The 16,170-nt window shown below is 45.2% G+C and overlaps 1 protein-coding gene across 1 annotated transcript in view; it reads right to left on the reverse strand.

The window, feature by feature from the left end:
- Positions 1-16,170, reverse strand: part of FAM117A (family with sequence similarity 117 member A) — a 37,170-nt gene that overhangs the window by 20,755 nt on the left and 245 nt on the right. The gene's annotated exons all lie outside the window — the stretch shown is intronic.

Genomic DNA, 16,170 nt, shown 5'->3' on the forward strand with positions numbered 1-16,170 from the left:
ATGACCTAAGTTTGATTCTGGCGGAAGCTGGGTTCAGGTAGCCGGCTCAAGCTTGACTCAGCCTTCCATCCTTCCAAGGTTGGTAGTTTCCTGGAGGTAAAGTGTAGATGACTGGGGAAGGTAATGGCAAACCACCCCGTAAAGTCAGCCAAGAAAACATTGTGATGCGACATCCCCCCATGGGTCAGTAATGAATCGGTGCTTGCACAGGGGGGCTACCTTTACCTTTTTACCTACCCCCCACACCCCTTAGCTAATGCTCCCCTGCTTGAATATATTTCATATTTAAAAACAGATGCCAGCACTAACAGCAGTGCTCTGCTTTGTTAATTATCCATTTCTGTAACTTTTTTGGGGGGGGAAGGGTGTGCATTCCCATCTACAGCAGTGATCCTAAACAAGGCAGCAGTAGAGGGGAGAGAAGAGTCCATGGAGCCTTCCACAGAGTTTCTTGGCACCTGCTTGCTTCTTGAATTGTGGGGATAAAATCCAAAATGTCAGACATAAAAAACCACTTGCGGCTGCTCTCCACTAGTTGATTGACTAGCACAACACCAAGCTCATCCCTGCCAGGTACATCACAGCAATATACCCACAGCTTGGCCTTAGATCTTTGGGACTGGCAGCGTTGCAGCCAAAGGGAACAAACCCACCCACGCCCCCTTTGGAAACTGAAACCAAACAACGTCTCCTCTCCAAATTAAAGAGACCTCAACTTTCTTCTGCCTCCTCAATGCAGGAGGTGCTTCAAAAGCACCTACGGGGGGGGGGGGTGTCTGCAGAGAGTACTCTTTTGGAAGCAGCTGCTTTCATTGTAGGAGGATGCCATATTATAAAAGCCCAAAAGGTAACACCATCTTTCAATATTAAATTCACCGTATAATTTTAAAAACGCTTTCTACCCTGCTTTTTCTAGTTGCAGGACTTTCAAAGCGGCTTACAGCAAGAACCAATTTGGAACGCTCCTTAAAAATCAAAACCAAAATCAAAGTGTTGAAAGACCTGAAGAACAAGCCAGTAAGACCAAGAGGGTTACATAAACCTGGATCTCAATTCACCAATATACAACAACCAGTAGTGGCTGAAATCACAGCAAAACCAGACCTGCACAGAAATCTTTAAAACCACCCTCCAGAATGCTACAAGAAACAGTGCCAGACAAGTTTCACAGGCGAGGAAATGCCCGTCTGGATATCATTACCACGATGGCCCTACCTCATGTTCACTCAACTTTTGAAAGCAGTAAAACAGAAACAGGCTGGTCTACAGATAGGGTAGTGATGGAGAAGGCAACCTTTCAGATACCCTAGTCGTGAACAGCCTTTGAACTTTAAGGCACATATTCTTGCCACCATCTTGCTACCCAAGAGCAACACTGAGCTCAAGAGGATCCCTAGACAGCGCACCCAGGGGTCTTCACGAAGATGCAACCCCATCCAACCCAAACCAGAACTCAGCACTTTGCTTAAGTGCTCTTAGTGCTTCATACACATTCTCTCCATAACACAATGCCCCTGTAAGACAGGCCATCCAACTGGGAGAGAAGACTGAAAGAGTGGCTTCTTCAAAACCACCCAGCAAGTTCACTGATGAGAGCAGCATGTTCTGAAGCAAAGATTTTCCTGGCTCGTCGTAGCTCACTACGCTTCTAGCTAGCACATCCACGTCAAGGAAAATGCCAGCGGATGCCCAAGGCTGAGGATTGTTCGCTTTTCATTTACACATAAATTAATATGCAATCATCATAACCAAAGGCAGGGATCTCCTGGTATCTCGCCAGGGAGATATCTGGCAGCTCTGATTGAGGGCGCTTGACTCATAGGAGCTCGGCAGCTATTTAAGGCCTCCTTCGACGGGCTGTTGACTGCACATTCATGTCTATTTGAGGCACATGTAAATTGCACAATTCCCAAACAAGCGCCTGGACTTGAACTTGCTTGGAAGCCTCTCTTCCCCAACCTAAGGAGCTCAGCCTTTCCAACCACAGGAGTTGCGTTGTGGTTACTTACTGGGGAAGGCAGCACAACCTCACAGACTCCCCCTCCCCAATCTGAGGGTCAAACCCAACCCCGGCCTTAATTTACTCCTGCTCCGACTCGCACGGTCAGCATTCAAAGCATCTGGGAAATCCGTGGCTGCCCACCGGTGTCAGAAGAGCTCAAAAGAATACCGTTCTGCAACAGAGCTGAAGCTGCTTTCCTTGACTCAAAGCGCTGCAGCCTAAAAATACACCCGAGGTGGCAAAACAATACTTGCTGCAAGACAAAGATGGCTTGTGGGAGAAGCAGGGTGGAGTATCCTGTTTACAGTGCTGCTCTATTATCATCCTCGCCCATTAGGCTGGGACCAGCCCAGCTCAGCCCCACCTGCAGATTCTGGGACTGGTCCAAGCTCTGCTCCCCGGCGACGGGGCTCCCATCTGGTAGGCTGTGCTGAGCTCACACACACTTCTCCAAGATAACAGAGCGGTCCCCTATCTCAGGCCACCAGTCTGGCAGCTGCCTCGCATCTTTTCAGCCTTTAGCCTGGACTGCTTTTTCTTTTTAAATCTTCTTCCTTTGTGTTGCTTGTAGGGAAAAAAATGAGAAGATTCGAAGGGAATGGAGGAGAGACTCCCCACTACAACACTATTCTACACTGACTACTAGGAACATTTACAACAATCTCATATCAGACTAAGACTTCGAGACAAGAGATGTGAAGGGCTGGGGCAGGGAGGGGAAGACATTTCTGCCAATAACTTCTTTTAAATAAAATCTTTCCAGTGGAAAAATTCCAATGCAATATATTCTCTTTTAGAATTAGTGAAATGTTTTTTTTTTAACAAGGCTTTGCATACTCACAAAGTATAGCATGAGATTATGTAAAACAACCTACAGCATTAGCTAATGTTAATTCCTATGAATAGTGTAGACATGTACACCACCATACGTTCAAGGATATATTTATTGTTTAAATGTGACAAACTTTTCCCACAATGAATATGCTATAATATGCATGATAATTCTCAGTTCAACATTTTCCACTGCATTAAACTCAGTTTGCAATCTAAATATGCTGCTAACCATATTATGACTATATGAGACAGCCCATATTCATTACTACACAGTTTGCGTTTATTTCATCTTTTATTTTTCATTACCACTCAGCAAGAACTAAGATACATGTGCTAAGCAGTAGCTTGCAGGTCGCTCTCTTTAGGATTTGCTATACTTGCAATTTTGCTTGCAGAAAACCAAGACACTAGTTTCATAAATATGTTGGGTAAGTTTGGCGGTGAGTGTGCAATTGGCTAAAGGTAACCCATGACAGAGAGATGTGAACTCCTGGTCCTAATCCAACACTTTAAACCATAACACCACTTTGGCAAGTATGGGGCCCAACAGCGTAGAGTATTACATATAAATAGGTATACAGACAAAACGGTTGGATCCAAAGTACCGTAAGTTGAACTCAGCTCATGGAATAGGACTCCTCCCCTCTTCCACACCATTGAGCCCCCTGCAGTTCTGCTTCTGAAGGTCATAAACAATACAGGCAGACCAAATGAGAGTCATCACTGCAAGGGAGGAATCTGCAGTGCTGTCTGCCGACAGGTACTGTTTGTTAAACCATCAAAAGAGAATGGTTGGAGCCAGCCTTGTGCATGCGGCATACAAATTTAACCAACGAGATGCTATGCTATGTATGTATGTGCCATCGAGTTGCAACTGAAAGCAAGGAACTTTCAAGGCAAGTTGAGAAGAAGAAGTGATTTGCCATTGCCTTCCTCAGCAGAGTCTTCCTTGGTGGTCCCCACCCAAGTACTGACCCTGCTTAGCTTCTGATATCTGGCTATACCCCCCAATGCCCCCAAACATGATGTCTGGAATTGTGCTTTGCTTACCGTTCCTGGGAAGCTAGTGGAAACATTTCTGCTTATAGATCCAAAGGAGTGGTTCTCGAAAGCTTATGCCTCAATAAAGTTGGTTAGTCTTAAAGGCGCTACTGGACTTTTTACTGTTTTTCTGCTTATGTTTGCTGTGCAGCCTTAGGACAATCCAGCCACACTGCAGCAGTGGCTTCCATTGACTGTTTTATGCAATTGTGGGTTGTGTTTTTAATACTCTTAAGTTTTATTATTTAACCGCCCCAACATACGAGTGCAAATATAACAGCAACCACACGTCATGGAGTAATGAGAACAGCCCTTTTCAATAAAACCAGATTTAAAAGAGCAAGGGTATTGGACACAGCCAACCACAATTTTTAGTAACTCCAGGGAAGTGGCTAAGTTTGCGACAGGAGGAGAGAGACGGCGCTATTAGAGTAGTTTTAGTCTTGCACGTTTCATCATATTTACAAGCCTCCTTGTAGGCTTAAAGCACTGTGTTCTGGAATCTATAAAGGGCCGCCTCCTCCCATACCGTTCCATCTGCCAACTACGATCTTTCTCACAATCCCTGTTCTCTGGGCCCCCTCCTTCAGAGGTGAGGCAAGTGGCAACCAGAGAAAGGGCTTTTTCAGGGGAGGCGCCTCCTCACCTGTGGAATGCTCTTCCCCTTAAGGCTTGCCCGGCACCTCTCTTTCAGGTGCCAGGCCAAAATGTTTCATTTGGCCCAGGCTTTTCATTAAGGGGTTGATCTTTTAATATCTCTTTGTTTATAGCCTGAGAACTGGTTTATGAGACTCCTTTTAAGCGAGCTCATGGTTTTTAATGCTGGATTTTTTTTAATTGTTAAAAACAACTGTGGTGATGCATGTTGTTATGTTTTACTTCGTAAACTGCCTCAAGCAGATCCGAGAATCCATGCAAATAAATTGTCTAAACATGTCTTAAGGTTATCACCTTTGATCCCTCTTATTTTAAAGCCTGCACAATGACTTCTGTTGTCTAGCGCCTCCATTTTCTCTTCCCGTTCAAGATTTTATCATTGTTGTGCGTAAAAGCTTCATTAATTGTAGCCTTTGATTCAAGTAAATGCCAGTCCTTCTCTGGTCATGAAAGACAGACACCTTAAGTGATCTGACTCAGAAAGGACATGTTCCTCTGGCTCAATTGATTCTTTAGCACATAGGTATTAGATTGTCCCTTTTATGAGGACCTTCAATTGTGTTATATTACTCCTCTTTTAATTGACTGGCCTGGACTATCTGTCCCTGAGTGATTGAGCGATAGGGATTCTAAAATTACACTAGCAGTTGCAAAATTTATACCAGTCCTTATGTCCCTTAAACAATAGGTTTAAATAACTCCGCTGCTTAAGATCTATGTTACAAGGAGCTTCTAAGGGATAAAGGAAAGGAATTCTGCTTTTGATTTTAGCTGATTTGCTACTATTTGCTGCTCCTTAAATTCTCTTACACCCTTTAAAACTTCTTTGGTGCTTTTCCCCCATTAGGTTCTATCCTCTTTTCTAGGTATCCCCAAAAGAGGAGCAGAGCTTCCATTATCTGAGTTTAATTTGTCACCTCTTAAGGTGGTCTGGGAAATATTAGCAAGAATTCATGTTTTGCTTAAGACTTCCTTGTAATTTTAGCTTGGACAATGCTAGGTAGTTCTACATTCCATCCTTTAGTAGTGTAATCTGGCTTTGATTAGTATTTTCTGAGGTTTAGATGAGCAAAATGCCAAAAAAAAAATCTGGAAATGTATGAACATATCTCGCCTAAGTCCCCATTTATTGTTAAATGATATTAAGAGCACCATTCTCCAGGAAGGCACCTGCTCCGTGTTTCAGGAAAGTGAACAAAGTCCTTGGCCGGAGCAGCTGGTGGTTGTCAGCTGCTTCTTGCCTTGGAACAGCCACTACCAGAGGAACCGGTAAGCTGCAAGCCCCCCTGAGATGCAGGCCTCGTCCTAAGGATGGAAGTAAATATGTCTGCTTTGGGTGATGGCAACTGGGCACACGCCTCTCTGTAACACAGCAGCTGTGTTGGCTTGCAGTAAAAGAGCAAGATTCAAGTCCAGGAGCACCTTGAAAACCAACAAGATTTGCAGGGTATAAGCTTTTACGAGTCAAAGCTCCCTTTGACAGATGCAAGTAGATAACATTCCTTCTTGTATTTGATGAAGGGAGCTTTGACTCTCAAAAGCTTATACCCTGCAAATCTTGTTGGTCTTTAGGGTGCTACTGGACTCGAATCTTATTGATCTACAGGCAATTAGTTAGGAAATTAGGCATACTGAAATCACTTCCTTGAGTAGAAATATTCTAGAACTAACACCTACACACCCAAATCTTTGACACCTGCAACAAAAGAAGATACATAATACTACAAGGATACTGGCTACTACAGAGACTCAAACTCTGGCCACTTTGGCTCAAACTCCTTCTGCTCTGAGCCCTGCCAGGGATTGGCAGAAGAATCCTTTGGGAGTTCAAAGCAACCTGAGGTTGAGCTCAGCCATGAACGTATCCTATAGCTAATAGATGTGTGACATCTAAAGTCATTTGGTTTACAGAGAATCTCTCTCATTTTAATTTATCCGGGAGCCTCTTTGCTACTGGCAGCAGACAAGCAGCATTTGTTCACAATACCAGGCTCTATTCCATCAGCTTCATGCAGCTATGTCCACCCACACAGATGCAGAGTGGAATTTTGTTCTTCAGCATCCAAACTTTTTCATCCTGCCAAGAATACGCCCCAGTCCATTCCATTTGTCAATTAGCATCCCAATGCCCCCCCCCCCCAATCTAGTCAACCTGTCCAGTTCTTTCTTTCTTTTGCAAATAAAAAGTAAAGGTTTCTACCCTGGCACGGCCTGTTCCCTCCACTCTTGGAATGGTTCGCAGCACCTAGGCGGCAAGGAAAGTATTTGACGGAGAGGCTCCAGCGAAAACCCCCAGCTAAAGATGAGTGAGTCACTGCAGCTTAACAGCAAGTTCCTGAAAAGTGAAATATCACCATCATATGCTATAAACCAGGGAGTGGAAGAAACTCTTCTTTGACCTGGTGGGAAGGGAAAGCTGCCAATCCATTTCACATCCATTTTTCATTTTCCCACTTTGCCAATTTCCATAGCCTACTTTCTTTCAGCTTATTAGCAGTCAGACCAGCAGAATCTATGGCTTGACAGCTGCCTAGAGGCAGAAGCCTGGAGCCTTGTATGGTATTATGTTAGTGACTATACCAAGAAATTCTATTTTGTTCCTACAAATCCATCATTGCAGACTACAACAAGAGGTTCTTTTGGGGAAGGGAATAGACAAATGGCCTTCTCTTCAGGCAGGACTGCATAATTCAACCTGAGTAACAAGGCGAACCAGTAGATAAGAGATGGGTTATCTACCATTACCTGTTTCCTGGATCTTTCCTGGATCAAGAAAATGACAAAATCCAGGGCTTAATTTGGGACTGGAAATCAGTAGGGCTATTCTTGATAAAAGCCAGTGTGATGTATTAAATAGGCCAGAGGTGGGAAGACCTGGAGTCAAGCCACCGCTTAGTAGGGTTGCCAACCTCCAAGTGGTGGCTGAAGATTTCCCAGAATTACAACCGATCTCCAGCAGACAGAGATCAATTCCTGACTAGGACAGCCACATATACATGCCTATTCTAAGCACTTTGGTTCAGGCTCCTAAGTTCTCACAGGCCCAGTTCTGGTCTGCCACACTGGGAATGGAATGAGCAGCTCAGTTAATTAACTGCATCTGCGAGCTGTTGCTCAGACTAGGTGTCCTTGGGGTGGAAGGGAGTCTCGGCTCTACATGTCCTCCTTTCCTGTTCTCAGGCTAGCAATGCGGATAGCAAAGTGTGCCCTGATTGGCTGACACTACTAGAAAAGATGGTTCCTCACTGCACTCTGAACCAGGCTTCACACTCTCACTTGGACCTGGTTTCGCCATTCTATTGCTACCTTTATTCCATCAGCATGTGAGAGACTTTGCTCCATGTCAGGCCTGAGATGACCAGAGCTGCCTGGCATGGTTTTGGACTTTGTGAGTATGAGCAACTCAAGCCTGTGCAGAGAAAAGCAAGTTAGCAAGCTTCATGTCTAGACAGATAGTTTTAGCCAGAATTAGATAAGTTGTTTGTTATTTTATTGCCTTTGCTCGTGCCTTTATAGAGTGGTTCCTGCAATCCTGCATACACTCTCCTAAGCTAATAAACAACATTATATTTAAGCCTTAAGTCTTGAGTTTCTGACCAGCTGTGTGCAAATCCACCCAGGGCCAAAAAGAACCCGGGGACTGGGAAATCTTGAACAACGCAGGTGCTTCAACCCTCCAGGAGGGCTACGAGGAGTTCTGAGTAGCTGTAAGCAGCACTTGGAAACGGTGGTCAAGGTTTGAACCCCTAGATAGTTCCCCTGGAGAAAATGGCTGCTTTGGAGGGTGGACTATACGGCATTATGCCCCACTGAGGTCCTTTGCCTCCCGAAACTCCACCCCTCCCCAATCTTCAGGAATTTCCTAACCTGGAGCTGGCAACTTTACTGCTTAGCCACAAAACCCATTGGATGACCATGGACCAGCTGACCTGCCTGATTGGATCACTGTGTGAACGAAAACTGAGGGATGATGTAGGTCACCTTGAGAAGGATAAAAACACCACAGCCAGATGAGCTTTCCAATGCTAGGGCTCAGTTCTGAAACATGCAGGAGCCCTGGATACGTACAGAGTCTTTAGTGAGGAACCACAGCCCTACTCCACATATCAGTGGTTAAATGGTTCGGCTGCCAATCAGCACTCTATTGGTTCAAATCCCACTACTGCCGTGAGCTCAGCAGGTGGCCTTGGGTAAGCCACGCCTCTCAGGCCCAGCTCCCCAGCTGTATTGTGGGGATAATAATGACACTAACTTGTCCACAGCTCTGGATGAGGCACTCATCTGTCTAAAGGAGCGGTATGTAAGCACAGTTTTTATAATCAGCATCACCATCCTAGACTGCAGGGGAGAAAAGCCTGATCCTCAAGGTCCTTAATGAAATACATGAAAGGAGGCATGAACTCTTAGCCACACTTCTTGAAAGGTACATACTACTCTCACTGAAAGCCAAGGGACAGTTGCCGTTAGAAGTTAATGCTTGCAAGCACAGCGCTCATTCACCATTGTTTTATAAGATGAGTTCTACGGAGCTGTACAGCTGTTTTTATTAAGCAGTGACTAACCTCTCCGGTGACTGACCACAAATCCTAGTAGGGCTCTCAACTGTACGTTTTTAAAAAGCCAGATTTAAACCATCTGTGGAGGGAAGAAACCAGACAAGGCCGCTTGTGCTTGGTTTGCAACCCAGGGCACCAAAGGGTACTAAAAGCATAGAGAAATGTGTGTGCCGGAGCTTAGAAAAGGCAGACTGGGGGAGTAATAAACGAATGGATTAGGGCATACAGTTCTACTCAGTTCTGGTCTGGGGCGGGGGGGGGGAGTCTTATTTTCCAGCTTGAAGAAAGAGGATTTTTTTTGAGATTGCAGCACAGTTCTCATTAGTGGCTATTCTGCAAATGTATGCTGAGCACCACCAGAGACGGATTAGGTGTACAGCGCAACAGGATCTTTAAGCATCATTGTTTGTCTCAGCAAAGGCAACCACTACCCCATAGACTATTCATCTAAGAGTAGATAAGAGAATGACGGAGCATATATAGGGGAGACAGCATGGTTTACATGGGTCAGATTATAATCCTTCAGAAATCTTTTTAATCATCTAAAACTACCTTGAGCCCAGGGAGATGGGATATACATCTAAAGTAATGGACAAGTGCAGTACTTTACTGAACATGGACTTCTCGAGCACAGACTTGTCATACAATTTGTCAGTCCACACTTCACAGCATCTCTCCATGCACAGCCTTTAGCAGTTTATAAAATGTGTGACAGAAACTCCTAGTTCAGTACAGCGTAGACTTCTGAAAGTAAGAACATTGCTCCTTGCAGGCTGACTTGACAGCTACTTTCCTAAATAGACATAAGAACAGCTTCAGCCTGGGCAACTGTGCTCTTGAGACTTTGGGGTGGTAAAGATCCATTGCTATTTCTTCCAATCCTTCTGGAAATAGCAACAGAGCCACTGTTTTTTGTTTCCATTTTCTTGATCCTCTGCATTCTTAGGGTTGCCAGCCAACCAACTGGTGTGTGTGCGCGTGCGCGCGCGCACACTTTTTTCAGTTTCTTAGCCAGGTGCCAAATATTTTGCAAGAAGGCAATAGTTATGGGCTGCTGAGCAGAAGTCAACAGTATCATTTTCATAAAAGTGCATGGTTTCAACAGTATGATTTCTGCATGTGCAGAGAAGGAACAACTGTTGAGCTCTGCTCATCATTTAACATACTGGGAGCAGGAGAGACTGCAGAACGCATTATGGTCACTTCTTCCAGAGCTACCTGCTGCAGGGTCTCTCCAGCCAGGGCAAGCAGGGTGGGCTGCAACAGAGCAGCTTGGCAGTGGAAGCTGCAAGTTGTTCTCACTCCTATTTCCCTGCATGCGCAGGTCCTTCGCCACATACTGGAAAGCAAGCACAGGGCTCAGCCTGCAGCATGTGCTGCAAGAGCACACGGAAAGATATCGCCATTAACTCAGCTTCAGATGGCGCCTTCTACTTTCCATATAAAATATATCCCAGTATCTGATCTGTTAGAGTTAGAAAATGGCAGCTGGATATTCAAACACAGAGCCACTTTTGGAGGAAAACCCTCATATAAACCACACCAAGCAGCGCTATACATATACGAAGCTGGCCCATGCTCTGCCTTCTGCTAACACTACTCTGTCATCAGCATCATTCCATCTCTTTTGACTACCTAATTTCCACCCACTCAGCTTGAAATGTAAATAAATGCTCACACCTCTAAGGCATGTTGTGTACTTTCCGTTGCGCTATAACAACTGCTTTCTGCAAATGGAGTCATCTGTCAAGGCATGAAAGGTGATCGCCTTTGCTAACTGGGCAAGCGAGAGGGCTTCTCTTCCAAAACCTCTACTTGTTCTGCAAAGCCAACAGGAGAGCAACATAAGATGGGGAGATAACTGGACAGTGAAGAAAGACACACAAAGGTCTGAACCTGAGATCTGGTCACACTGAGAACAGATGACTGATACTCTTGGGGTTTTATAATGGTTTTAACCCCTTGCCCAGCCAAGATGGTTATCTAATCAATCTCCCCCACCTCCATCCAAACACACTTCCTGGTTGCGCATTGCAAACCCAGAATGGAAAACTGGAACTTTAAAGATACTTGCAACTAAGAGACCACTAGACTGGGACATCAGAAGATCAGAGTGTTTTAAATCCATATCAGCCAAAAGCATACCAAAATTGTGCCTCGGGGGTGTGGGAGAGAAGGATGGCTTATGGAGTAAACCAGGCACATGTTAGAGTGGTGCAAATACTCATCCACAGCTTACTTCCCCATTGTTGCTGTTTCCAGGAACTTTTCTCTGAGCCAGACTGTCAATACTGGAAACAAGTTCGGCGAAGAGAAAAGGGCTGAGGGAAAAGGGGTGCAAATAGATAAGCTGTGCAGCTTCTTCCTTCATGCTTCCACCCTTTCTGCTCCTTAAACCAGACTCATCCAGCTAGGCAACTACAATTTAAACATACGGATCTGCCTACGTCGTGTCTCATTTGGCCCCAACAGGCCTCGCTGTTGCTATAAAAACACTGAGCTTGCCTCATCTTCTGTTCTAAGGGAAGTCCAAACTTGTACATTCCCTTTTAAGACAGACAAGCAATACTTTCTCTCCAAGAAGCAGGGAGTGATCTGTGGGGAATGACTGCAAAACAGAATTCTAGAATCTACCTTCTACAATATGATTCCACTGAAGATTACTTAGTTGGAGCAGACCAAAGAATGGCACCCAGGAATTACACAGAAGTAACTTAATAATAACTGATCTGAAGAAGTGAGCTGTGACTCACAAAAACTCGTACCCTACCACATATATTGTTAGTCTTATAGGTGCTACTGAACTCTTGCTCTTTTCTATAACAACAACAACTGCACTTATATATCACTCTTCTAGACAGATTAGAGTCTGAACAAAGTCACTGTTATTATCCCCGCAATACAGATAGGAAGTTGGGGCTGAGAGGAATGGCTTACCCAAGGCCACCTACTGAGCTCATGGAAGTAGTGGGGTGCGAACAAGCTGATTTACAGCCCTACCATTTAACCACCATGCTACAGCAACTCTCTTGTCCTGCACCAGATATAACTTTTCCTACCTACATCTGGATCTAGCACACACTTCATCCCTTTCATTCATCATCTGAGTGATTCACCAAAAAGGTTATTGAGCACAAGCTGAGGCTTTGCCATCTCTTTTTTTTTAAAAAAAAATACTGAAATCCAACCTAAGTTAGATATTAACAACAAAGCATAGTGGCATAATAAAAGGCGGGTATATATTGGGAATTTTATGGCGTGGCTTTGTTGAGCCAGCCGCTGGAGCATTTTCTTTGAAGCCCAGCCATAAGACAGTCCTCTGTTGATTTCATGATCCATCACTGGCAGCCAAGAATTATACATGTGTCAATTTGGGCATGAGACAGGTGGTGAAATAAGAGACCCTGGAAGTGTTTTACAGTGCAATCCTACACAAGAATACTCTGATCCAAACCCATTGATTTCCATGAGCTTAGACTGGAATTCTCTGCATCCGACTGCATTATCCGTCAACTGTCATAAGGTGCACATGGATCAAGACCACCCTTCTGTCTGCCAGCAACCCAAAAATGGGGAAACTGAGCCAGTATGGTTTAATAATAGTTACATTAACAGGGCACTGCCCCCCCCGCCCCCACAAATGCAGAACTAACCATTCTCCCAGCCCCACAGTACTGTCTTTGTAGAGACCAGATTGATCTTCACCAAGATTTGTTAATTAATATTACTGGCAATTATAGCAAGCTTTTGAAAAGGGGCATCACTGGATCAAAGGTCTTCACTTGATAATGAATGAGCATAACATAATAACATAACATACAATTTATATACTGCCCTTCAGGACAACTTAACGCCCACTCAGAGTGGTTTACAAAGTATGTTATTATATCCCCACAACAATCACCCTGGAGAGCTGTGACTGACCCAAGGTCACCCAGCTGGCTTCAAGTGGAGGAGTGGGGAATCAAACCTGGTTCTCCAGACTAGAGTCCTGCCACTCTTAACCATTACACCAAACTGGCTCTGAAAAGCTAACCTGCAACGCCTCAGCTGCTAGGTTCTATCAGAACTCCTTGCAAGACCACAGCCCCATTTGCAGGTAAGCTGAGCAAGAAATTTCTGAACTAGAACACATGGAAATTAAGACATTATTCAGCCAATTAAAAATCCAGTAATGTGAAACTTACAAATTTAACATGGTATATATTTAGGATAAGTGTAAAACTGTCTGAAAGCATATCTATATTCATGTAAGAATATAGATTCCTCTGGTTTTCTTAGCTTTATTTTCATCACTGAAGTCCCTGCTATTTAATCCAAAACTGCTTCCTTGAGGTGCTTACAAAAAGTGACATGGTTATATTATCTGGCACTAAATACTCAACATACGTTTTTAACAGACACACGCCTTCCTCTTTTCTATAAGCAGGCACATGATCACGGGGCGAGCCTCACTCAACAAAAACACACAAACTAGCAAGGCAGCAAAGCTGGGCTCAGCACCACACTGAATAAACGATCCAGCTTCTCCCACTGCAACAAGAGGCGTTTCTTATGCCCCGAAGAAGAATTTAAAGGAAGTGAAGTGCAATTCACAGGCTGCGGCAGCCACAACAAATCCTTCCCCGTTTCTAACCTCCCTTGGCTAGCCCTCAATAAACTTGCAACAGCACAGCCAGTTTTAGCTCTTTTTTTGTGCCTTCGGAATAACCCAAACAGGCCAACGACGTGTCTGCAAAGGAACATTGGCCACAGAATCGCTCCCTTTAAATCAACATGGCCCAAATAAAGTTGGCCCCTGGAAGAGAACCCCACAGTCAAAGAGACAGCAGTGGGGCAGAGCGTGGCTTAGGGATGCGTTTGGTTTTCTCACTTAAACACACACACACACACATGCAGGTTCTTTTCTAGATACAAAAATAGCTTACAGATCCTCTACTCAGATGTTCATTCCTCCTTTCACTTTCTTCCATAACCCAGGAGCAATCAGCCGCCACTGCACCACACTCTGTCTCTAACTGGCCCAGCCTGGTTTTTCTGTTTGATCTGCCACTGAGTTCCTGCTCTTCCTAGCATCCTGGCCTACAGGGCTGTTGAAGACCATGTGCATGCATATACACACTATCGTTAGGGGAGCAAAATTCAGAGGGGGGGCCCTCTGGTCACCCCGGAGGCCTAGGGGCAGCCCAAGTCATGCAATGTCCTTATGTTTGATACTTGGGTGGGGGCTGAATGGCATGAGGGAGGTCCAGAAGGTATCTGAGAAACATAGCGGCAAAGCAGTTAGAATGTTGGACTAGAAGACACGGAGGTTCAAACTCACTCTGTGGTGGGTGCTCTTGAACGGGACAGTCTGTCTCGCAGCCTTGCTTACCTCATAGGGGGTTGTTGCAATGATAGGAGAAGAGAGATGGGCCATATCTACTTTGGAACATCAAGTCATTAAATAAAATCTTTATCTATGGTCTCCTGGCAGGGAAGGCAGCCTGGTATAGCCTGATCTCATCAGATCTGAGAAGCTAAGCAGGGTCAGTACTTGGAAGGGAGACCATCAAGGAAGACTCTGCAGAGGAAGGCAAGGGCAAGTAACCTCTACCCCTCACTCGCCTTGGAAGTCCCTTGCTGAGGTCACCGTAAGTCAGTTGTGACTTGCCCACAGTTTACACACACACACAGCCTCTCTTTCCACAACCAGTGACTCATCCAATTCCTATAGCTGCTGACACCTTCAGCTCTCTTCCAAGTTCATCCAGTGCAGTCTCTTCCCTACCACCTTCCCTCTAGCCATGTCCCCTTCCACCCCAATGCCTTCTCCTGTACCTCCCCAGTGTTATCTATCCAACGGATGCCTTTCTAACAGCCTTTCTAAGCCACCCTCACACCCACCTCGTTTTAGTTTCCCTTTCTGCACATCTTTTCCAACTCTAGGATTATCTTCATCCAAGACAAGACATTCAGAACTATGTACACGGGATTGCACATGCAGCCACAAGCATGCATTTGCAGAACAGCTTTAACTATCTTTACATTTTTTGTTTGTAGTCCCTTTGCTCCCTAACACTGCTGTTTTTCATTCTCCCAGCTTTGTCCATCCCCGCACCCCCTATTTGCAGAGCTTTCCACCAATTCTCCAAGATCCCTTTTTCTTGAGTGAACCACAAGCGTTTTATCAACATGTACAAGGGCTGGAGCTGTTTTGCTCCATTCTGTTGGAATTAAAGGGCCATTCTGTTGCACCTTCTCCCACTTTGGAGAGTGGCTCCTCTTCACAGCCTGCTTAAAGTTTCACCAATCTAAATAACACCTGCAGTCTTTACCTTGCTAATCGTGCCCTTGAGTTTTCCACAAAACCTCTATTCCTACCCCCTTCCAACCCACCCCCCAGATCACCAACCAACCCACGCACCTCCACCCCTTTACCTCCAGCCCAACAATGAGCACCCCACTGCTTCCTCTTCACTTGCCCCATTAGGACTCCCTTGCATACTCCACCCCCCCCCCATCATCAAGCACCTCTCCTTTCATTCCCCACCTGACAAGTCTCAGCGCTGCACAACCACTCCACTATACCCATCCCGTCCCTTTCCTCCCTATCTCAATTAAGTGAAAATGAGTAAGGTTTTTAAAAAGGAGAGCCCATCAGGTACATTTCAATGCTAACAAACATCACTCCTGCAGAAGCTTTCATGAGCCACAGCTCACTTCATCGGCTTTGGCTGGAATAGACTTCCGTTCAAGTCTAGTTTTCTTATTATAAGAGAGGCAGTATGGTGTACTAGTTAGAACGTCAGACTAGGCTCTGGGGAGGCCCAGGTTCGAGTCCCCACTCTGCCCTAGAAGTTCGGCAGGCGACCCTGGGCCAGTCTCAGCCTAACCCGCCTCGCGGGGTTGTCACGAGGATAAAATGGAGGGCAGGCGAGTGACGTGTAAGTCGCTTTGGGGGGGAAAGCGGGATATAAATATATGTGAAGGAAGACGGGTGCCATTGGACTCCTACTTCAGCTGGTTAGGGCAGATCAACACCGCTGTCCCGTGTGAACTAAAATGCAATGGATTTCGCTCGCTCTCCGCTGCCCACAC

The sequence above is a fragment of the Eublepharis macularius genome, chromosome 12 (genome assembly GCF_028583425.1).
Source record: "Eublepharis macularius isolate TG4126 chromosome 12, MPM_Emac_v1.0, whole genome shotgun sequence".
Lineage (NCBI taxonomy): Eukaryota > Metazoa > Chordata > Lepidosauria > Squamata > Eublepharidae > Eublepharis > Eublepharis macularius.